The sequence below is a fragment of the Pongo pygmaeus genome, chromosome 5, assembly GCF_028885625.2.
Source record: "Pongo pygmaeus isolate AG05252 chromosome 5, NHGRI_mPonPyg2-v2.0_pri, whole genome shotgun sequence".
Lineage (NCBI taxonomy): Eukaryota > Metazoa > Chordata > Mammalia > Primates > Hominidae > Pongo > Pongo pygmaeus.
The window spans coordinates 107,603,111-107,626,822 of record NC_072378.2 but is presented as its reverse complement, the minus strand read 5'-3'; the positions used below and the strand labels follow the sequence as shown (position 1 = coordinate 107,626,822).

General features: G+C 44.8%; 1 long non-coding RNA gene across 1 annotated transcript; it reads left to right on the top strand.

Moving 5' to 3' along the window:
• The first annotated feature begins 2,345 nt into the window (after positions 1-2,345).
• On the top strand, positions 2,346-18,079 carry LOC134739794 (uncharacterized). The gene is made up of 2 exons (XR_010126841.1): positions 2,346-2,489; positions 16,054-18,079. It is a non-coding gene; the product is annotated as an uncharacterized LOC134739794 (long non-coding RNA).
• Positions 18,080-23,712: the final 5,633 nt, after the last annotated feature.

Sequence of the window (23,712 nt, the reverse complement as noted above, 5' to 3'; positions counted from 1 at the left end):
TTTTCTCCTTGAACTCTTCACCAAGGTTGATTCCATATCCATCTAGGAGTGGCTCCTAACTTACTGTTAGCCTATTAGTGGAAGCAATAAAAAATACTGAAAGATGAAGGTTATTTAAATGAGAAATATCTCTGTAAAATCCCCACAGGGTTGGTGGGATGGAGAAGTGGTTCTGACAGTAGCTCTGTTGCCGGTTTCAGACTATCAGGTTTGGCAACAATGTTTTGTTAGCAGCAGTTAATCAGCGAATCCCGTTGCTTAATAAGGTTATCACTCTGAGCAAAAGCTGCAAATTACACGTTCTTTCTCTCCAGGCTGAAAACAACATCCTTAACATTTTACATTTATAAGTAATATCTCGTTAGCAGAAACAGGGTAAACAGAAGCACATGGAAAATGTCTTTTGTGTGTAATTCAGGATGATATTTTTATTCAGAAATTTCAAAGTCATGTAAACCTGCCCCCCTGCCAAACTCGTCCGTTATTTGGTGCTGGTTTGCACTGTGTATCCTAAAGAGGTAGGAAAACACACCTTTTTTCATCAACAGCTGCAGAAGAGTCCCTGTCATGGCCACCAAGAATAAATTCACAGGCTTGTAAAAGCCTAACTCAAGTCATCGCCAACCCCAGGTGGCTCTGCTCATCAGCCTTGTCCAGTGATTTAGTGATGGGGGGAGGGCCCCTCTCTGTTAACAAAACCATCTCCATTAACCCCTGTGACTCTCACTTGCCATTTCATCATGGAATAGTCTATGAATTCTGTCTCCCCACTCTCTCACCCCTCCCTTCTCCACCCCTTGACTCATGCTTGTGTTTAAATTCCATAGCATCAGTGGCCAAATTTCCTCTGCGTGAGTTTATGCATATTCACCCATCCCTTTCCCCGTGGGGCCCAGGAACCTCCGAGAAGTCTCAGGTTGTGCTGAACTCGTTGGCGTCAGTCTTGACGTCCCACCAAGATGGCACCATTGTCCCATGTGGCATAATGGTGAGAGCAGCTGACAGGAAGTGCTGTGGGAGCTCTTTGCCATCGGGGGGCGGGGGGTGGGGAAAGGGGGAGGGGCAAGGGAAGCTGCTCCCTTGGTGAAAAATACAGGACAGGAGGTTCTTGGAGAAAGGCATCTGGGAACCAGGAGGGTATGCAAGAGAGGCTTTCTAGACGGCATCACCTCCAGAGGGGCAGGGCTGTGTATGAGCACATCCCCTGCACTCGCAGCTGTTTGACCCTGCAGACCTGCTCTTCCATCTCCATCGTCTCTCCAGTTCAGCAGTTGTTGCCTTTATTTTTTCTTTTTGGCTCAGAAAGCTGCAGAGGGGAGGAACTTGAGAGTTTTTTTTTTTTTTTTTTTTCTGGCGTGTTTTCTGTGTGCATGTACTGTCTCTACCTCATTCCAGTTGTTGATGACATTTTCCTTCCCGCCCTTTCTCTCCCCTCACCCCACCCCTCCCATGCATTCTCCAGTCCGTAGCATTTTTTAGAGCTGCATATAATTTCCCCAGGGAGAGACTCTGTGTTTTCTGGCTGACTTATTCTTTATATATTCCCAGTCAAACACTTTTCCCCTTTCGGTTGCACCTCTGCATCCTTCCTCCACTTGGCTCTTGAAGCGTTTTTTTCTTGGTGTTTTATTTCCTCCTCTTGCCTCCTCCACTCCCGCCCCCAGTGAGAACATCTCTGTGCATGTCTTACAGCCTTACATTTTCCACCAAAAAACACATTGCCAAGGGGCCTTAGTGACTTGTGAAAATTCCTTCCAAACCTGTCTCCTGGAAACAGGATGGCAGATGAAAGATTTCTTCATTAAAATTAGACACTTTAAAGAGGCATCCAGTAAAAGCTCTGAAAATCCCCAGTGGGCCTTTGTCTGCATCGTGCTGGTGTGGAAGCTAGCAGGGAGGCCAGGGCTTTGGGGAAGGGCCGGGACAAAGGGCTCCGGGGTTCCATTACCCCCATTTGATGACAAAGAATCTCTCCCACGGGTGAGGAGCTTTGAGCCCGATGGGTTGTTCACTGGCTTTCTACCCCGTGGCTCACACTACCATTGCTGTTTGCAACAGCTCATGTTGAGGTGCCTGGAGGTCCTCATGACCCGCCCTTTTTGGAGAACGAATATGATTTACGACTTGAAAAGCTGGTCAAGGCTCTGGACCTCATTCCAAGCTGTGATTTCTCATTTGGGCTTCTAATGTTTGATTATGCAGCTGGGCGGTGTCCTCTCTAAAAAGCAGTTTTCGTGACATGAGCTAGCTCCCCACTAGGGGTTTTAACTGGACCAGCAGAGTGCAATCAGAGCTTGCAGGAAAATCCTGGGCGGGGCCTTAGGAAACTCAGGGCCTGGGAAAGTGGTTTTCCAACTCTGGCTGAAAGCATGAGAGAAGGAAGACCAAGGCCGCATCCTCCTGGGAGCCAGGCCAGGCACTGGGTGCTTCAGGCACAACATCTGACTGATTTCTCGATGACCCTGCACTGTGGACACCTGACGGGGAAGGTGAGTGCATGAGGATGGCTCAGGCACCCCTGAGGGGCTGGCAGGAGCTCCTGTGTGGAGGCCTGGGTGCCTCCATGAGGACAGAGGCTGGGCCTTGAGAGGACCCGATTCTCCTTAGTGTGGTTGATAAGAATGGTGGAAAGACCAACCCCATTTCCACTGGGTTTGGGTCCTCAAAGAAGAGGCCACCATGGCCCCTCCAACCTCAGACTGAGCAATTCCAGGCTCTGCTCCTCCTGACTCGCAGGTGACAGTTCTACCAGACGCTCTCAGGTGTTTCTGCCCTGTCACAGCTGACAGCCACTGAAGGAGAAAGCACACCTGGCCTGATGGCCTTCAAGAATTGCACCCAACAGAGGGAAGGACTGTTCTGAAACCCCCGACACCTCAGCCTCCCACCCTTGCCCATTTTTGGAGGTTTCTGCTGAGTAACTTCACAAACTGGGCCTCTGTTCCCTCATCTGTAAAACAAAGGTGTCGAATGAGGCCTGGCTTTTGAAGCCGTGTTCTGAGGGGGCCCTGAGGGTTGGGGGGACAGACCAGGCCTCAGCCTCCTGCTCCCTCTCATCTAGAACTGCTCCACTTTGATCTACTTCATATGTTGGAGTGTATGATTGTGTTTGAAGAAAGGAATCCACTGTTGTAAAAATTGTCTTGGAAGCCAGTGGTTTCTGGGGACCCTTTCAGATCTGTTGTTCTGTCCTCCCAATAATCTCATATCACCTGCAGGTTATGAATCATTATCATCATGGTCATCGTCATCATCATCGTCATCATCATCATCACTGGCTAAACTTGTTTTATTATCCAGAGAGTACAGACTATGTGAGTGTAGAATTACCTACACAGAGCCAGGTGCAGTGGCTCACTCCTGTAATCCCAGCACTTTGGGAGGCTGAGGTGGGTGGATCATGAGGTCAAGAGTTCGAGACCAGCCTGGCCAACATAGTGAAATCCCGTCTCTACTAAAAAAAAAAAAAAAAAATTAGCTGGGCGTGATAGCAGATGCCTGTAGTCCCAGCTACTTGGGAGGCTGAGGCAGGAGAATTGCTTGAATCTGTGAGGTGCAGGTTGCAGTGAGCTGAGACTGCGCCACTGCACTCCAACCTGGGTGACAAAGTGAGACTCCGTCTCAAAAAAAAAAAAAGAATTATCTGGACACTCCTGCCCTTGTCTCAAACTGGCAGGGCACAGAATAAATATATTATCACTTCCTCTTATTCCCCAGCAAGAGGAAGAACCTTCAAGCTCTGTGCAAAACCCCAAAAAATCTGTTTCTTATTAATCACATCCACAAAAGGTCTTAAGACTCCCTGAGATGGGTGGGCTATTAGTAGCCCAGACTTGGCCAATTTTGCCTTTCACTGTTACCCATAGAAAGTAAATTGATTTTACAGGGCAGCACTCAGAGCCCACAAAGAAGTGACTTGTCCCTGAACAATTAAAAAGTATGGGCCGGGCGCGGTGGCTCACGGCTGTAATCCCAGCACTTTGGGAGGCCAAGGCGGGCGGATCACAAGGTCAGGAGATCAAGACCATCCTGGCTAACATGGTAAAACCCCATCTCTACTAAAAATACAAAAAATTAGCCAGGTGTGGTGGCGGGCACCTGTAGTCCCAGCTACTAGGGAGGCTGAGGCAGAAGAATGGCGTGAACCCAGGAGGCGGAGCTTGCAGTGAGCCGAGATTGCGCCACTACACTCCAGCCTGGGTGATAGAGCGAGCCTCCGTCTCAAAAAAGTATGGAGGGCAGCCAAAATAGAAGGAAAATAATGGTGAATGATGGCATTTGTATTCCAGAAAATTAAATATATTTATGAGTGAGGAGGTTCCAAATGGTCACTAAAAAGCTGATCACTTTCATTAAGAAACAAGCCCTACCAAGAGAATCCTGAGAGAAGGAACTTTGCAGCCAGGGAGACCAGTGTTCAGACTCTATTTTCTCTTCCAAGCCCCATGACTTTGGGCAAGTGACATCCTCTCTAAGCCTTAGCTTGTTCACCTGAAACATGAACATAATAATCAGTAGTAGCTTTTATAAGTGAGAATGGAAGAAGATAACAGACATAAGCCCCCAACCATTTCTTCCTTTCTCCAACTCCCAGTGTCACAGAGGACTCACCAGTTCCAGGAGTCTGGGCCAGTGAGACAAACAGAATGCTCTCTATTCTGTGATTAGAGACTAGATAAGTTCCCAGGAAAGGTGAGAGAAGTCACCAGGAAAGGGCTAGGCAGGGTGATATGGTTTGGCTGTGTCTCTACCCAAATCTCATCTTGAATTGTAGCTCCTACTATTCCCATGTGTTGTGGGAGGGACCCAGTGGTAGGTAATTGAATCATGGGGGTGGGTCTTCCCCATGGTGTTCTCATGATACTGAATAAGTCTCACGAGATCTGATGGCTTTATAAAGAAGAATTCCCCTGCACAAGCTCTCTCTTTTTGCCTGCCACTATCCATGTAAGACATGACTTGCTCCTCCTTGCCTTCCATCATGATTGTGAAGCCTCCCCAGCCATGTGGAACTGTGAGTCCATTAAACCTCTTTCCTTTATAAATTATCCAGTCTCGGATATGTCTTTATCAGCAGTGTGAAAATGAACTCACACACAAGGCTTCCCTTTCTGGATCAAGATTCAGGCCAGCTTTCCCTTCTGAACTGGTCCTCACTTGGTTACTCAGTTAACCTCCTGCCCAGATTCACACATCTAAGAGGAAGTAGAGTAGGCTAGGCCACTCTCCAGCCTACTGCACATGGGACTGGATAGGACAAGGAGAGGAAAGAAAGACAAGATGTCTTTTGTTGAGACTACTTTACTCCTGTAGTGAGGTGTATGGGGTGCACAGCTTAGAGTTGAGCCCAGCCTTAAGAAATTGGAGTCACTGGGACAAAGATAATATTTTAGTAGCTCTTATAATTTTTCTTTTATAATCCTCTTGCTATGATCTGCCTCATCCACAGGATCCTGCAGTAGTCAGTTCCCAGTAATGAACGCAGCAGGAAGGCCAAGCATGGGGATTTGGGAGCCAGACTACAAGAATTTGATTCCTGACCCTGTCATTTCCTAGCTGTGAGTCTTTGGACAAGTTATTCCACGTCTTTGCATCCTCATTTGTGGAACAGGGGTGCTAGTAGTAGGCCTATCTCATAGGATTGTTCTAAGCATTTAATGAGGTCATGCATGTCTAATATCTGTCATAGAATAATCACTTGTATTAGTCATGATAAGTAAAGCAAGCTACCATAACAAACAGCCCAAAATATCAGCGGCTTAACATAATACTTGTGTTTCATTTATACCAAAGCCCAATGTGGGTTCAAGTGTTCTCCTTGAAGAAGAGACCCAAAGAACTAGTCTCTTTCCATCTTGTAACATCACAATCCTCAACATGTGTCCTCTGCAGTTGCCACGGGAGGAAAAAAGAGAAAAGAAGGATTGCTCAGAGGGAATTATACCAAGCCTGCAAACTGCATACATCACTCTACCTGCATTGACCCGAACCCAATCTAATTACAAGGGAAGCTGAAAAATATAATTGTCTTCCTGGGTATGCAGGCAGAAAAAAAAATGGAATTGGTGAGCATCTAGTCATCTCTACCACTGTACATATGAAGTTTAGCTGATAATAGTGCTGTTATGGTTATTATCTGTAGGAATGAGCATGGAGGGTGGGGTAAATTAATGCACAGGCAAACCTGAACTTCAGAGGAAGAAACTCAAGGTTAAGCAAAGGATACATTCTCCATCTTCTTCACTTCCTTCACTTTTTGCCTGACCAGCCCTCCTGGGAGCAGGTGGGCCAACTGCTTTGAACCTTACCTCCACTGGACATTCCTACTTACCTTCTGGCAGAGGAGCTCCTGGCTATCAAGCAATCTAAAAGGCAGTTGGCAGAGTGACCAGGGAGAAACCTGGGGACTAGATTATTTAAATGAGTCGATCACTTCCCAAATCAGTGACCATTAGCTTCACTGATAACCTGCATAATGTTCATCTCTGCACCTGGTGATCACAGATGGGGAAGGGGGTCAAACCTAGGGAGTTACATGGATCCTGATGACAGTCAGATGGTTAGAAGTCCCTTTGCCATTCTTTTTCCAATTTGATGCCAATGCTGGTTTCCCAAAACACCTCCAGCATGTATGCATGCCTTAGGTATTTGCAGAAAACCTATCCAGAAGCCAAAAATGTGATCAGGCCTCTGCTTTAGGCAAGAATGGACTCTCACAGGCCCATTCCTCTGTCTAGGTGGACCTCTTTTACTTCTTTGAGGGACTCAGGATATAAGCCTCTGAAAAGCTACTGAGACCCCAAGAACAAAAATGGACAGAGATTTTATTTTGGCCACCTGAAGAAAGCCATGGATAAAACACCTTCTCAGCAGGCAGATATACCTGTATATGCCATGTACAGTAGCAGTGGACTTGCCCACCTTTTACTGCAGACTATCATTGTATCTAAATTTCAAGCAAACTATTAGGCTCAACATCCTTATTAGAATATCGAATCCTAAGGCACAGGTGTGGGACCCATGTCAATGAAGTCTTTTATAGCCAACCTTATAGTCCACCTTCCTCTGTCCATCCTCCCAAAATCCACTTTCACATGTGCTCCTGTTGTTTCTGCCAACAGACTAACCAGGTCCTGCAATGCCTTGGCATGCAGCACTTCCATCCTGAGGCAGGGACTATAGTTCCTCATTTGGCTATGCTGAGAACTGACCCTAGCTAATGGCCTAGGGGCAACGGGGTTTGGGAGTGGGGGTGAGGCAGATCTTGAAGAGTACATACACGATCTTGTGAGGCTTCAGAGGAAGTCTTTACATCATCTCCAAGCAAAGGGAAGCTGTTTTCCGGTATTAAATAAGAGAGGCCTGCTTCTGCTGGCCTGGAGAATTATGGAGGATTGGTGGCTAGAGATTCTTAGGCACTTCCAACATACTCTCCCTATCCCTAGTCTCAGGGTACCACTCTTTCACCTTTAGAACTGTGAATTTGACTTAGAAGACCCAACCGTGCAAATTCAGTACGCTTTGCAGCTCTGCTACTATTATTATCAGATCCTGGGCCTGATTTTCAGCAGTTTGTTCTATAGATGCAGAAGTTAGGGGCTGCCATAGGGGCCCTCTGGCTTTCCCAGAATGCTGTAAGTTAGCAATAAGCTGTTTTGAATTTTTTTGTCAAGCATTCCAATGTCATCAAAAGCAGCTTGTACCTACTACAATCCTTATAATTAGGATCACCACATTCCACCAGTCAAGAGCCATAGTCAATACATAGTCCAGTGGTTCCCAAATTTGCTGCATATAAGAATCACCTGGAGATTTTTTAAAAAGTACTTACTGTCACCTGGCCTTCACCCATAGACACTTTGATTTAATTAGTTTGGGATGAAACCTAGGTGAGGGGATTTTTTTTAAAGCTCTCCACATGATTTCAATGTACAGCAATTTAGAAACTATTGGCATCTCCAAATGCTTCATCTTCTACTTGTACTTCATCACAATTAACTACAGGCAAAAGCCTGGTGATAGCAATGCCAATGCACATCAGGGGTTGTTACCAGTCCACTTGCCACCAGCAATGGGGGCCCTCCACCTTTAGACTAGTGGGCAATTCAACTCCAAATCCCATCTTGAAGGTCTGCTTTCTAAGGCCACTCTTAAAACTATCTTTTTCCAGGTTCCCTAGAAAATAGAGACTGAGCAAATCCTATAGGCTAAGGCTTTTGGGGGGAATGAAATTCTAGGAAAGCAGGAGTGAAGAAAAGAGATAAACGGAGAAAGAGAGTTAGAAAATATAAAGTGCATTACTGGTTGGGTGTGGTGGCTCACACTTGCAATCCCAGCACTTTGGGAGGCTGAGGCGGGCAGATCACTTGAGGCCAGGAGTTTGAGACCAGCCCAGCCAACATGGAGAAACCCCGTTTCTACTAAAAATACAAAAATTAGCTGGGTATGGTGGCACACGCCTGTAATCCCAGCTACTTGGGAGGCTGAGGCATGAGAATCACTTGAACCCAGGAGGCAGAGGTTGCAGTGAGTCAAGATTGTACCACTGCACTCCAGCCTAGGAGATAGAGCGAGACTCTGTCTCAAAAAAAATAAATAAAGTGCATTACCAAGCTGGCCACAGCTTAATGAGAAACTGATTCAGTCCTGCAGGATGTCTTCAGAGAGACCATATGGGACTACCCACCCTCAAATAGTACCTCTCAGGAGAGGTGGACAGAAGGATTTTCCTCTAATTCCCATCTCCAATTGGTCATAGTTTGCTAGTTGCCATGGATTTGTGTGTGTATGAATACCAGATGGATCCCATAGCATCTTGAATCTCCATAGTAAAAGGAAAGTCCCATGCCAGCAAACGAGAGGCAAGAGATCTATGGCACAGGAATTGAGGAGAGGCGTTGCATCAGTTGTCTATTGCTGTGGAACAAACCACTCCCAAAACTCAACGGCTGAAAACAACAACCATTTTATTTGCTTACAATACTACAGGCGAGCAATATGGACTGGGCTCAGCTTAGTGGTTCTTCTATTGATCTTTCCAGGGGTTACCTACATGGCTGCAGTCATCTAGTGGCTTACTTGGGGCTGAATGGTCCAAGATGGCCACAGTGACATGTTGGGCAGTTGGTGCTTCCTGATGGCACCATCTCATCATAGGGTCATCATCCTTCATGGTCGCTTCTCTTCATATGATGATTCACCCTCTTGGAGGCTTTCTGACATGGCAGCATTGCATTCCAAGATGAGGAGACAAGAGGCTGCAAGGTGTCTTGAAGCTGAGACTCAGAAGTCACACAAGGTCATTTCCACACATTCTGTTGGTCAAAGAAGTTACAAGGCCAGCCCAGATTCAAGGAGAAGGAAATAGACATCTTGATGGGAGTAGAGTAGGCATATTGTAATGGGGCATGCACACAGCAATGAAAGGGGTCATTGCAGCCACCTTTACAAATATTCTACCATAAGCACTGTGACTTTATGCTTACAAGCAGGCTGCTGTTTCATGGCAACAGTGGAGGCAGCAGTGGCCAACTGGCTCCAAAACAATAGCACAAGTGGTGGTGAGAGCTGCTCCAGCCAAAAACCAAGGAGAATCTGTACATCTTGTGGCCATAACCTGAATTCATTGCAGAGTATACAACTGTTTTAGAAAACAATGTGGCAATATTTAATAAAAAGTTGAAGATGCGCCTGTACTCCCACCTCAAAATTCCAGAAATTCTCACAGGTGTTCACAAGGTGAGGACAAATATGTCCACAGTAACATTGTTTGAAATAGCAAAACATAGAACAACCTAAAAGTCTATTCACAAGGAATGGATAAATGAACTCTGATATAGTCATTCAGTGGTAGTATACAGTAACTAAATGATAATAGATGTATCGCATGAATAAATGTCAGAGATATAAAGGTGAGTGCAAAAAGAAAGTTTTAGAAGAAGACACACATATTAATATAATTTGTTTAAATTTTTTTTAAAGGCAAAAAATGATACTTTCTATTGTTTAAGTATGCATACACACATAGAAAAATATAAAAACATGTATGAGAGAGGCTAGGAGCTTGAGACCAGCTGGGGCGACACAGCAAGACTCTGTCTCTACAAAAAACTTTTTAAAAATTAGCTGGATGTGGTGGTCCATACCTGTGGTCCTAGCTCCTTGAGAGGATGAGGCAAGAGGATTGTTTGAGCCTAGGAGTTCAAGGCTGCAGTGAGCCATGATTGCACGACTGCACTCCAACCTGAAAAACGGAATAAGACCCTGTCTCTAAAAACAACAAAACCACATGTGAAAAAGTGTGATGGTTAATTTTATATGTCAACTTGACTGGGCCATGGGGTGCCCAGATTAAACATGATTTCTGGGTATGTCTGTACCAGTGTTTCCAGATGATTCAGTGTTTTCAGCACTTGAATCAGATGGTCCTCCCCATTGTGGGTGGGCACCACCCAATCCATTAAGGTCCTGAATAGAACAAAGAGTAGAGGAAGAGGGGCTTTACTCCTTTTTTTCTGCACCTCTGCAAATATATATATGTCCTATCAGTTCTTTTTCTCTGGAGAACCATAATACAGAAAGATACTCCCAACTTCAGGATTATGGTTAACGCCAGGAAAGAAAAATGAGATTGGGGAAGAGTATGGGGTGGGCGTGAGGGATCAAACAATCTGCAGTATTGTGTTTATTAAAACAAAAACTCATCCAAAGTAAACAGAGTAAATGCTAAGTTTTGTTATATGTGGGCTTTGGGTCCATGGATTTTTATCACATTATTTTCTATAGTTATATTTTAACATGTCATAATAAATAAAAAACAAATATTCTTAAAAGGCATCAGAAGACCCTAATTCTGGTCTGGAGTCAGCGTCTAATCTTGCCGTTTGATAGAAATATATATGGGAGAAATACACCAAAATATAAATAGTGCTTATCTCTGAGTGATAGAATTTTAAATTATCTTTGCTTTCTTAATTTTTATTGCATTTTAAAAGAATTGCTTGTACTTTTTTATCAGAAAAATTAAGATATTTCTTTAAAACTTTGTTCCTTAAGGCTGAGTGCAGTGGCTCACGCCTTTAATCCCAGCACTTTGGGAGGCCGAGGTGGGTAGATCACCTGAGGTCAGGAGTTCAAGACCAGCCTGGCCAACACAGTGAAATCCTGTCTCTACTAAAAATAGGAAAATTAGCTAAGAGTGGTGGTGCACACCTATAATCCCAGCTACTTGGGAGGCTGAGGCAGGAGAGTCGCTTGAACCCAGGAGGCAGAGGTTGCAGTGGGCCGAGATCACGCCATTGCACTCCAGCCTGGGCGATGGAGACAGACTCCCTCTCAACAAAAACAAAAACAAAGAAAACCTTTGTTCTTTGGCCTTAGAGAGATCATGCAACTTTTCTGCTAACCTTGTGCGGAAATGGTCTTTAAATCTATTACGCATCACAAGAAAAAATAAATTGAAATCATCATTTTGTTCACTGGACATGTACCCCAGCCTTTGTTAGGTCACATCATTCTCCTGCACAGAGCATGTACACTTGGATGTTAAATCCAGCTGTCCTCCAGAGTGGCTGCCCTTCTGGTGGGAAGAAGGACAGGGACATCATGTGCAAACAAGGCTCTCCCTTACTGAAAAGTAGACCTCCCTTCCCTATTCCCTTATTAAATAACTCTCAGCTACAATGGCTTATTTTGACGGAGAACCCCCTTTAACATATTATCCTTTTCTAAGCTCACCAGGCAATAAATAAAAGGACACCAATGTCTACACACCCCCTCCCACGTGTGCTGATTTTACAGTGTCACTTTCCATCAATTGAGGTGTTCATCACTATCATAGTACAGAACCTTGAGGTTTCTTTATACTAACTGGGCTAGGGTCTTTTTTAAGGGGTCCCACCTACTTCCTGCCCACCAGTGAATGAGGATAGCTGGTTTGAGCCATCACTACCAACAGTCACAGCTGTGTCACCCTGTAGGTGAGATTAGTAAACTGAGAACACAGAGGCAGCACAAACTCCCTCAGTCCTGACCTGATTCAGCAGATACAAATCTGTCAGGTGGCCCAACTTGAAGTAGCTTAAGCAAAAAAGGGAAGTTATTTATAGCTTATCTAATTGGAATGAATAGGGTGGATCTGGAGACTCAAAGTATACCTGCAGTTTGCATCTCGGCTTCTCTCTTTGTGTTGATCTCATTCTGCCTTTCTTCAAATAACTCCCTCCAGAGGGTAGGACCAAAAAAGGAAAACTGGCAGTAGGCAGTTCCAGACTTACCTTGCTCCAGCTCAGGATCTGCAAGGAAAGAAAGGGAGCGCATTCACTGTCTTGGAAGAACTCTGATTGGACCAACTTGAGCCTCCTGTCCACCATGAGGACCAGTCATTAAAGCCAGGGAATAACTGGCCAAGCCTGGGCCATATGCCCATTTTTGTAGCTGAGGGATGGGGCAGGGTACAGGGATGGAGGCCTCATCAGAATCTAGGACACAGGCATGGAGGAGCAATTCTCTAAAGGAATAAAGTGTGCTGTCATCTAAGGAGAGAAGAAAGGAAGGCTGGGCACACAAAAACAAAAGTCCACCCAGTGCACATAGGACAGGAGCTCTATTCTGCCACAAGTCTGTTAAGAAAACAGCATAGAAGCATCTCCAGTGAAGTTTGTCTTCTCCTCCTGCCCCATTCTAAGGATGTGTGTGGATTGCATGTGAGGTGAGGGGAGGGCCTCTAGAGTAAGATGACAGAGCTACTTGCAGCTGTGTGGTAGGTGGAGCGAGGGTGGGAGTTCATCTGGAACTAGCCAAAACTCCTCCTCCTCCTCTCCAGCTCCGTCACCCCTCCCTCTCCTTGTTTCTCTGTTCTTTTACTCATCTCCTTTCTTTCTAAAGGCAATAACCTTCATGCTTATAACCTTGCCTAGTGATAATTAAAAGATATCCTGGCTTCTTAAGAGCAAGCCCTTGTATTTCAGGGGCAGAAAAACAGTGAGTGACAGGAAAATAATAAGCTAATCTCTTATGAACATACACACAAAAATCCTAAAAAAATCACTAGCAAACAGAATTCAGCAATGTATTTGATTGCCAATTTTTGATGTACAAAAAGACAGCAAATTCATGTACTTAAATCTAATAAAAAAGAGTTCTATGACCAAGTTGGATTTGACCCAGGGATACAAATAATTTAACATTTCATTTGTCATTTTGACATATTATATTACCATCTCAATAGACGATTGGCTAAAATATATGACTTAATAATTCAAGGTTAATTTTTTAAAACAAAATAGCAATAGAAGGAAACCTCCTTAACCTGGTAAGGATAGCTAACAAAAATATTCATCAAACTTAATGACAGAACATTAAAACTACTGTCTTTATAAGTAAGCAGATGGTAGATGGTGGAAGCTAGGTTTCTTCCTGTTAGAGACGAAAATTACAGTTAATAAAGGAGGAAGTCTAGAATTAACCATGTTGTACTGGATTACAATCAGAAACACTGTAATCCAGTTGAGCTCATGTTGAGATTAATAAGGATGCAAATGGATAGATTCAGACATAATTATAGGTATGTGCATACATGAGCTAGTATATATACATATATTCTTAGTTCTGTCTGCTGAGAAGACTAGAAACAGTGATATCCCAGTTGTAAGGAGCACACACATCACCCAGATCTCGGTTTCCAAATTCCATTCTCCAATAAAAGGAACCAGAGCTCCTTGGAGAAATGGCTGATTCTAGGGCTAGGGCAGAGAAAATATAAAATGAGTGCGGATCTTGTTATATAACCAGAAAGTAAGAAGATGCCAAAAAATAAAAGTATAGGGGCATGTCAAAGGGACACCAGAGCCAACCTGAAAGAGCTCCAATGCCCAAACTGGAAGAATTTGAGCAAGAAAATAAATAACATACTATAAGCCAGAGTATAAGAAAATACATGAGTCCATACTGATATAAATAAGTGATTGAATAAGCAAACAGACAGATAAATAGGAAAGACAAGTCTTTCTTACAGAAGGATTCCAGATAATATAGTATATGAACATACTCCATCCTCTAGGAGGTGAAACTTAATCCTCACCGATATGGTTTGGCTGTATCCCCACCCAAATCTCATTTTGAATTGAAGTTTCCATAATCCCCAAGTGTAGTGGGAGGGATGCAGTGGAGGTAACTGAATCATGGGGGTGATTACCCCCATGCTGTTCTCGTGATAGTAATTGAGTTCTCACGAGATCTGATGGTTTTCCCCCTTTGCTCAGCACTCACTCCATCCTACCACCCTGCGAAGAGGTGCCTTCTGCCATGTGATTGTAAGTTTCCTGAGGCCTCCCCAGTCATGCAGAACTGCGAGTCCATTAAACCTGTTTTCTTTATAAATTACCCAGTCTTGGATATTTCTTCATAGCAGCGTGAGAACAGACTAATACAATCCCTCTCCCCTTTCCCCCTTCTCCCACTTGAGGATGGGTTGGAATTGAAAATGGAAAGGGCATAGGGGAGGTAACTTTACTACGGAAAACTCTGGCAAACATTGCCTTAGTCAGGTGACTTAGGTTAACTTCACGAGTGACGCTTCATGTTGACAGCATGTACTCTTGGATACAACATGATAAGAAGGACACTGCTCTGATATTATTCCCAAAAAACCATAAACCCATTCTATTCATGAGAAAAACATCAGGCAAACTCAAAATTGAGAAACATTCTATAAACTACCTAATCAATATGCATCAAAACTGTCAAGATCATGAAAAAGAAAGAAGGAAAAACTGTCATAGACCAGGGGAGACTAAGAAGACATGATGACTAAACAGAATGGGATATCCTAGATGGGATCCTGAGACAGAAAAGGGACATTAGCGGAAGAACTAGTGAAATCTGAATAAACTCTAGAGTTTAGTGAATATTATCAGTTTTGGTTTCTTAGTTTTGACATGGGTACCGTGTTCTGTAATTGTTAACAATGGAGGAGACTGAGTGAGGAGTCTACGGCAACTCTATGTACTATCTTTGCAAGTTCTTAAAATAAATTTAAAATTATTTAAAAATAAAACATTTAAGCCAAAAAATTTCCCTTGAAGTCAGGACAAGTAGAAGGATGACCTCAAGATGCTAACTGACAGTGTAACAAAACAGAAAGAAACAAAATGTATCAGGATTAAAAAGGAAAAGCTGAAATGTGCATTATTCAATATCATTGTTTACACAGAAAATCCAAAACAATAAACAAACCATTAGAACTGATAAGGCTTCAGTCAATTTCTATCAACACACACACACACACACACACACACACATTTACCTACATAACAGCAACAATAAGAAAATGTAAATATTTTTAAAGATTCCATTACAATAGCATGAAAAAGCTTATAATTTATCTAGAAATTATCGAACATAAGATGCCCAAGGCCTTTCTACAAAAACTTAAAAGGTTTCTTTGAAAGATATGGAAAAGAAATAGAATAAACGGAAAGATACACCATGTTCATGGATGGAAAAACGTTATATCACAAAGATGACACTTTTCCACAAATTAATATAAACAGTAAAATTACAATCAAAATCCCATCAGAGTTTTTCATAATATACTTTCCAGGTAGTTTATTTCCACCAAGAAACAGGCCACATGAAAAGCTCCACAGAGCAATGACCAGTAGCAACAGCCTCATCTCTTCTTTGCCATCATCCCAGCATGATGGGGCCCATGCCTTAGTCCTCACTCACTCCAAAGGTAATGAGTGGGATGAATTTCAAAGCCAGGTAAATTCTATTTTTTTTTTTAAACAAAACAATGGAGAAAATTTGTTCCTGCTACTTCTATTGCTCAGGGACCAAAGCCTCTTCCTCTCTGGGATCTGTCCAGCCAGGACATAATAAATAACCCCACCAGTGGAAAAAACACTTTCATTTGATTCCATGAGTTTATAAATCAGTATGTTACTCAGTTATCCCCTGATTTCATCTAATATTTTTCTCCATCACTCCAGGGGGGATAGTGTCCGGCAGGAAAAACTTACATTCTGAAATGTGTGTTTCATCTTCTTCCAGTATGGAAAAGCGGGCTCAGTGAAGAGGGAAGAGCGAGCATCCACTGCCAGCTTTCCAGTTGGAGACGAGCCATGCAAAGGCATCCAGGAAGAATCTAGTTGGAAGATGACTCTATCAGGCTGGATCAGAACTTGATGGCTGGCAGCTCACACGGAGACTCCACATGACCTGCTCGGAAGAGTCAGCCATCCCTTTGTGCTTCAGTGTCTGTTCCTCTAGTCAGAAGGAAGCTCTAGGACACAGCTTGGGCCAAAAGATAAGCCCCAACAATCGCACCCATGTGTGTATAGTACCTCATAGTTTGCAAATTATTTGATCTCATTTGACCCACATAAGAACCCTGTGGATATCGTTGTTTGAAAGATGGGGAACATGCTATTTTACAGATGGGGATGCAAACCCAGACTTCAAATTCAAACCTAGCGTGCAGGCAAGCCAGAACTCACATCCAATTTTTTAAAAAGGAGTGTCCTGAACTACTCCGTCTTCACACACCTCCTACATCATTGCTTTCTGTGGTGTTATCCCCAAATCTCCACCTGCATCCAGCTCTTCAAGCTGCAGTTCAGGCTTGGTTGAGGTGTCCGGCGGCGGCAATTTTACCCATCTGAAAGCAGAGAGAGGCATGTGGCTGGTCCGCAGGCAAGGCAGAGAGGGGTCTTTTGGTATCGTAATCATCAGGCTCCCACTAATAAGAAAAGCAGTCTCTGCAAGCTAGGAACTTCAAAGAGCAACCAGCAACACCCTCTCTGCGTGCTGCGGCTCCTCTGGGCCTGCTCGCAGAGCCATCCCCTGGCCAGCCCGCTGCTGACACCTTGTGGCCGACAAACAGAGTTCTTGCCCATTTCCTCTCAGAATTACGTCAAGCAAGGTGGCTGAGTGCTAGGAACCAGGCCCACCTCCTATTGTTCTTCCCGGGTTCCCCGACAGCCCCCTCCTCGGAAGCCCAGGGCTTCAGGGCGGCTTAGTGTCAGGGCTGCTTAAGAGCCTGTGTGCCCCTCAGTGGATGTCCGCTGAGTTTCCTCAGGACCCAGGCTGCCCAGGCCTTGCCAAGCCACGGTGGCAGTCACAGGGCCCTCTAGGTGGCACCTGCTGCTCAAGGCAGGAACCAGCACACACAATGCTCACCAAAAGACTGGCAGTAAATAAGGATTTGCTCATAAAAGCAGGCATGAGCCAGACGCCTGAACATTGTTCTACTTTGGGGCCCTATATCTGCTACCATAAAGTGTGGGTGTCAGAGGGGTCAGAGGACACCCTGCTGGAAGTAGAGCTTGTGGCAAACAGCCTCCGGGGACAGCCATTGAGGCAAATGACACCTTGGAGGCGTAAATCACCCAGGGGACTTGTTCTGTGGTCAGTGGAAAAACAATTCAAATTCTAAGGAGACACTAATGGCAGCAGAGGGAGAGGGTGCCCCGGTCTGCATACCTACCCTTTGAGAAAAGGGATCTAACTAAATAGTAGAGAGTCTTGTTACTATTTTTTTTAATTAAAAAATTTTTTTGAGACAAGACCCAGCTCTGTCATCCAAGCTGGAGTGCAGTGGCACAATCTCGGCTCACTGCAACCTCCGCCTCCCAGGCTCAAGTGATCCTCCCACCTTAGCCTCCCGACAGTTAGGATTACAGATGTGAGACACCGTGCCCAGCTAATTTTTGTACTTTTTGTAGAGATGGGGTTTCACCATGTTGTCCAGCTTGGTCTTAAACTCTTGACCTCAAGTGATCTGCCCATCTCAGCCTCCCAAAGTGCTGGGATTACAGGTGTGAGCCACCGTGTTAAGCCCTGTTATTATTTTAAAATGTGGTCTTCAGTGATTTCCGTTCAGGGCATTGTTAATATTCCAAACGATGATCATCATTGTGGCCGTGATGAGCTTAATTAGATTAATAAAAATTTAAGATAGTTCTATCTGAAAGCACCAGGATCTCCCATTACATTGAGTAGTCAAGAGTCTGAAAGCAGCCCTCTGTTAATTAATCTCCAGCCCTCTGTTTCCCCACCTATAAAATGTTTGAACAAATCTGTATTTCTCGAAGTGTGGTTTGTGAACATGAATGCCTCAGAATCACACAGTCTTATTAAAAGATGCAGATTATAAGATCACTAATCTGAGGTCTGGGGATCTGCATTTTAACCCATTCTTCAAGTAATTCTTATGCACACGTATTTGAGACTCATTAAAGTGATGCAGGGTCTAAGATCTATTGAGACCTATTATGCACCAGGCACTGACAAGAGGTCTTTTCTCTTGAAGAGCCCACAGTCTTGTTGAGAACATAGACAAGTGAACAAAAAGGTACAGTAACTTACAAATGCTGTGAGGGAAAGGAGGAGAGAGTGGGTGACTACCTGGGGGCATCATCTCTTTTGCTACCATTCCAATGTTTGTCCCCTCAAAACTCATGTCGAAATTCATGCCCCAATGTAACAGCACTGTGAGGTGTGGCCTTTGAGAGCTGATTGGGTGGTGAGCGCTCTGCTCACAGGAATGGACTAATGGTCATCACAGGAGTAGGTCAGTTATCGCAAGAGCCAGTCTGTTACAAAAGGCCAAATTGGCTCTCTCTGATGAGGCCCCTCTCCATGTGATGCCCTGGGTCCCCTCAGGACCCTGCAGAGAGGCCCCATCAGCAAGAAGGCCCTCACCAGATGTGCTCCTAGACCTTGGACTTCCCAGCCTCCAGAACTGTCAGAAATAATTTTTTTTTTTTTAGCTTTATAAATTACCTAGTCTCAGGTATGCAGTTACAGCAACAGAAAAAGACTAGGCAGCTTCACAAAGGAGGTGGTACTGGAGCTGAGTCAGGAAAAATGGGTTCCCCAGGGCACTGAGTTCGGTTTGAGGGGGAAGGAGAGGCCGTCCCAGACCTCAGGGGCAGCATGTGACTTTCGGCCTCCTCCTGGGGCTGGGACTGTGAGGCATCTGATGCCCCGCCCCTAGGGTGAGGCCAGCATCTGTAAGAGGAGAGGGACGCGTTAAGGATTAGCCTGCGGTTTTCATTTGATCCAAAAATGGATCCAAAGCTCTGGTAATCTCATCCTCTCCTTCCAAAGAAGTAAGAGGTCAGGTCCTCAAACAGGGAATACCCAAGGGGCCCCACCCCACGTCCACCACAGTGCGCCTGTGGGAGGCTGCAGGAGCGAGGGGTCAGGGAGCTTCCATAAAAGCAGGCCAAAGTTCTGTGTCAGCAAATTATGTTTTTAGTAAAAGGCATTTACTATTTAATCAGTTTTTTTCCTTCTTATTTCTCTTTCTTCTTCTCCCCTTGTTTCCTTTCCATTTTCTTGACTGTCTGATATTTAAAACTGTCTATTTTCTATAGTATTTGGAAACTGCACCCCGAAATATCTTTAGTTACCTACTACATGGGATCTAATTCTTGTTCTTAAATTTACCCCTATCCCTCAGCATGAGTTCGGCCCATGCCTTCTTACCCAAATAGCCATCGTCCTGACCCCCTCGGTCTAGTGGCCTTGGGTATACCCTGAGAAGAGTAAAGCCAGGCTAAGCACTATCCCATTGATCTTCTGCTAGTGACGCACTGGAGGTTGCTTCTATCAGCTCACAAGAGCTGATTCTAAATTTTCAGAAATTTTCTGAGAAGCTGTTAAGTATAGATATTATTAAAAGTTAAATTATACACACTTAAATAATTATATTAAAAGCAAAGGTAATAAATGCTAAGAACATATCATGGTTCCATTATTTTACTACATTATATTATCATCTATTCTCTTGAGATTATTTACATCTATTATATCTGCATAGTAGAAAATTATATAAGAATGTGTGGCTACACATGTCTTTCTAACTGAGTTCTGTGACATCACAGTGTTAGCTTGAAATTTGTCATGGTGAGAATATTTACACCGTGGATGTAAATTGGCAAGTGCTGGGAATCAGGTCTTGATTTATTGTTTTGTTGCTTGTCTAGACTTAAAGTGATGGGGAATGTTCATAATGAAGATTAAACTCAAAAGAGTGCCATGTCTGTGGCTGTTACATTGTGAATAACATGAAAATTTGAGGAAATGTTCTCCCAGTATTTGATTTAGAAAAGAAGTCACTCATGTCATTGATGAATGAGTGAGGTTTCAGCCTATGTCTTCGTGGTTTCACTTTTGTCTAATACATTAACATACAAGAAAATATCATTCAACATTTATATCAGAACTACACTCATTCAGCAATTGCAACCAGGTAGTTACAAGAATTCAACAAAAATCAACAAGACCATTCTGTGAGAATCTATTGGTTCCATGGAATTTATAACAAAGAGTGTTATATATTTTACCATTATTATAAATTGCATGTTCCACATCTTTCATAACAGCAAAATGTATAATAAACTTACGTACATATGGATAATCACGCTTTTTCCCCTCAGAGAGCCCACAGTTAAACATGTTCCAGCACACCATTAATCCACTGAGCTTTGTGTCCGTGGAACACAACTCACACCCCACATCAAGGCAGCAAACACTTTAATCGGTTCTAATTCCAAAGTGACTGCTGAAAGAAGCATTCAGAGAGTTCATGAAGACCCAGGTTCCCATCTTGATCCTGCTACTCACGAGCTATCTGCCACTAGGCAAGTCACTCCGCCTTTCTCTATACCTCACTTCCCACATGTGCAAAAATGAGGGAATTGAACAATACGAACAATCCTGTCCTTTCCAGCTCTCAAATGTCATGGCTTATGCACATGTGAGAAAGGGACAGCTCCGAAGTTGCAGGAATTCAAACCAACCTAAAGGCTTCCAAATGTCATCTGTGAGGTCATGTTGTTTACTCACTGTACCTTCAGATGACATGAAAATCAGGCAGCCAGAAGGGAGAAGAGAAGCCTTTTTTTGAGCCCTGTCCATTTGAGATGACATAGCCATGGGGATGGGAAGGGAGTGAGAAAGATGGACTAAATTTGCTCCGTAAGCAGGGCCCTGCCGTCCTCGCTTCCTCAGCTCACGCCCCTCTTCCTCTGGACTCAGGCTTTTCTGCTCCGTGGAGCCTCTTGGGCACTGAGTTCTCCCCACACAGCAGAAACGAGCCCAGCACAGAGAGCTCCCTAACCTGAGGGATGGCCTACAGGAGATTAATAGCGAACTTGTAGGAAGGAAGCATGCGAAAGCTCACACAGGTCTTTTGTAGCCTTCACAACATTGGGCAGGAAATGGTTAATCAGGGCCGGCCCTGAGCCTGGAGGGCTGCAGGCAGGGAAGGGGCAGCGATTAATTACACTACACAGGAAGTGCAGGCCTCCATCCCTCTGCCCAATGGGGAAATCCATTTTCAATTCTGACCTCAATGTGGAAGTGACTCTTCCTGCCAAAAGGAGAGGAGTACAAGCGTCCCCGCCCCCACAGCACAGCAGAACCAGAAGAGAGAACACAGGCAGATGCAGCACCAGGGGTAGGCAAAGCCCAGGCAACGTGCACAGCAGGCAGCTTGATGGAGAAAGCTTTCCTTAGTAGCACCTGATGAGACAACTCTTCCCGTACATGCACTGAAACAGGGAATAGGTACCAAAAAAAAAAAAAAAAAAACAAGAAAATGCTACTTAATGTGGAAGAGGAATAACAGAAGACACAGACCAGGTCAGCAGAACCTAGAAGGAGAGTCCAGACACACCAGACATTGCCTGTAGTTCCATAGCAAGGAGTACAGCCTGGGCAACATAGTGAGACCCTTTCCTTAAAAAAAAAAATAGTGTTTTTTGTTTTTTGTTTTTTCAAGACAGAGTTTTGCTCTGTCACTCAGGCTGCAGTGCAGTGGCACAATCTTGGCTCACTGCAACCTCTGCCTCCCAGGCTCAAGCAATTCTTGTGCTTCAGCCTCCTGAATAGCTGGGATTACAGGCATATACCACCACACCCAGCTAATTTTTTGTATTTTTAGTAGAGACGGGGTTTTACCATGTTAGCCAAGCTGGTCTCGAACTCCTGGCCTCAGGTTTATCTACCTGCCTCAGCCTCCCCAAAGTGCTGGGATTACAGACATGAGCCACCGCGCCCAACCAAAAAAGGTTTCTTTTAAATTAGTCAGGTATGGTGGCACAGGCCTGTAGTCCCAGCTACTCAGGAGGCTGAAGCAGGAGAATCGCTTGAGCCCGGGAGTTTGAGGTTGCAGTGAGCTATTATCGTGCCACTGCACTCCAACCTAGGTGACAAAGTGAGAACCTCCATCTCTTTTTTTTTTTAAAGCAAAGAATAAATGGAAGGCATACCAGAAGCCCACTGCATATTTTTTATCCATATTTTTAATGAAACTAATATATGATTTAAAAAAAACATACATAGTTGCTATTCCATTTTTCTGTTTGTCTAAAGGCCCAAGCTGAAGAACCCCTCAGGGAATGGTTTCAGAGAGATCACCCTGACCTATGGTTAAGCCTCAGGTTGTGATGCTCAGGGTGGGAAGCACAAGGTGAGCTGCACTGTCCCTCCTTCTGCTTTATGGACTGGGGTCTTCAGGAGGTCTGTCTCTGTCTTGGTGTGCAACACGTTTACATGTTCACATACTCTATCAGCCAAGGCCCAACCAGGAAAACAGAGAGCACCTCAGGCCCTTGCAGCCAGGGGAGCGCAAGGAAGGGAAGGGGGTCCACAGTGATGGAGAGCTGAGAAGCTGGGCAGGGGACAGTGAGAAAACCCTGAGGCTGAAGGAACAAACATAGAAAGACTTCATGGGAGCTGCAGCTCCTAAGGGCTTTCCAGAGGGAACTGAGGAAGGTGGCTGAGGGAGAGAGAGACAGAGAGAAATCCCTTCTCCCATTAGCTGAATACAGCGAGGGTGAGGGCCCTGCCATGTGGATTAGAGCAGGGAAAGTTGAGAAATGGATCTTGGAGCAAACAGGCCAGAGCCAGCACAATTGCTATCATCTAACCCTGGAAGCAACCCCAAGAGTAGGTCTCATCATCTCCATATCACTGAGAGAGAAATCCAGCCTTGGAGACATTAAAGACCAACGCGGCCAGCAGCGCACGGCAGGAAGTGGCGGGGCTGAGAGGGAAACTTCGGTCTTCCATCTGCACACCCACACCATTCATTCTTCCGTGGCCCTACAGCGGTGTGGGGGCGGGGATGGCTATTGAGCAGCACCGCACTTCCAAGTTGGTTCCACAGTAGGCGTCCTTACCCTCCTGCTCGTTCCTGTGCCAGGAGCCACAGTCAGGGTGCCACATGGTGCTCTGGCATGAGAGGAGGCCATCCTGGCCAGGACTGCCAGCCAAGGAGGTGGACTCACAGAGGGCCTCTCCAACCTCTCTGAGCCCCCATTAAAGGCCTCTGTGAGCTCTTCAGAAGGACAGAGCAATGGGCCAACATGAGGCTGTGCCAGCTAATTATTCAGCCCTTCTTCTGCTCCCTGGAAGCCCCAGCCCTGCTGGACGGGCGGCCTTCTGTGTTCCTCGTGTTAGATGGCCTGGTTCCCCTCTCAGCGGGGCTGGTATTTGGTTGATCCTTCAGGCTCCCATTTGGCTCATAAAACACAAACATCTGCTGGGGTTCTGGTTGGCCTGTGGCAGACTTCAGAGTGGAGAGGGATGGAGGAAATGTAAGGAGAGGGAAAGGAGGACTCGGGCAGCCTTTCTGGGGGAGTTAATGAGTTACTCTGTTATGTGGTGGGGTGGGGGGGTGGGCTTTATCAAGCCAGA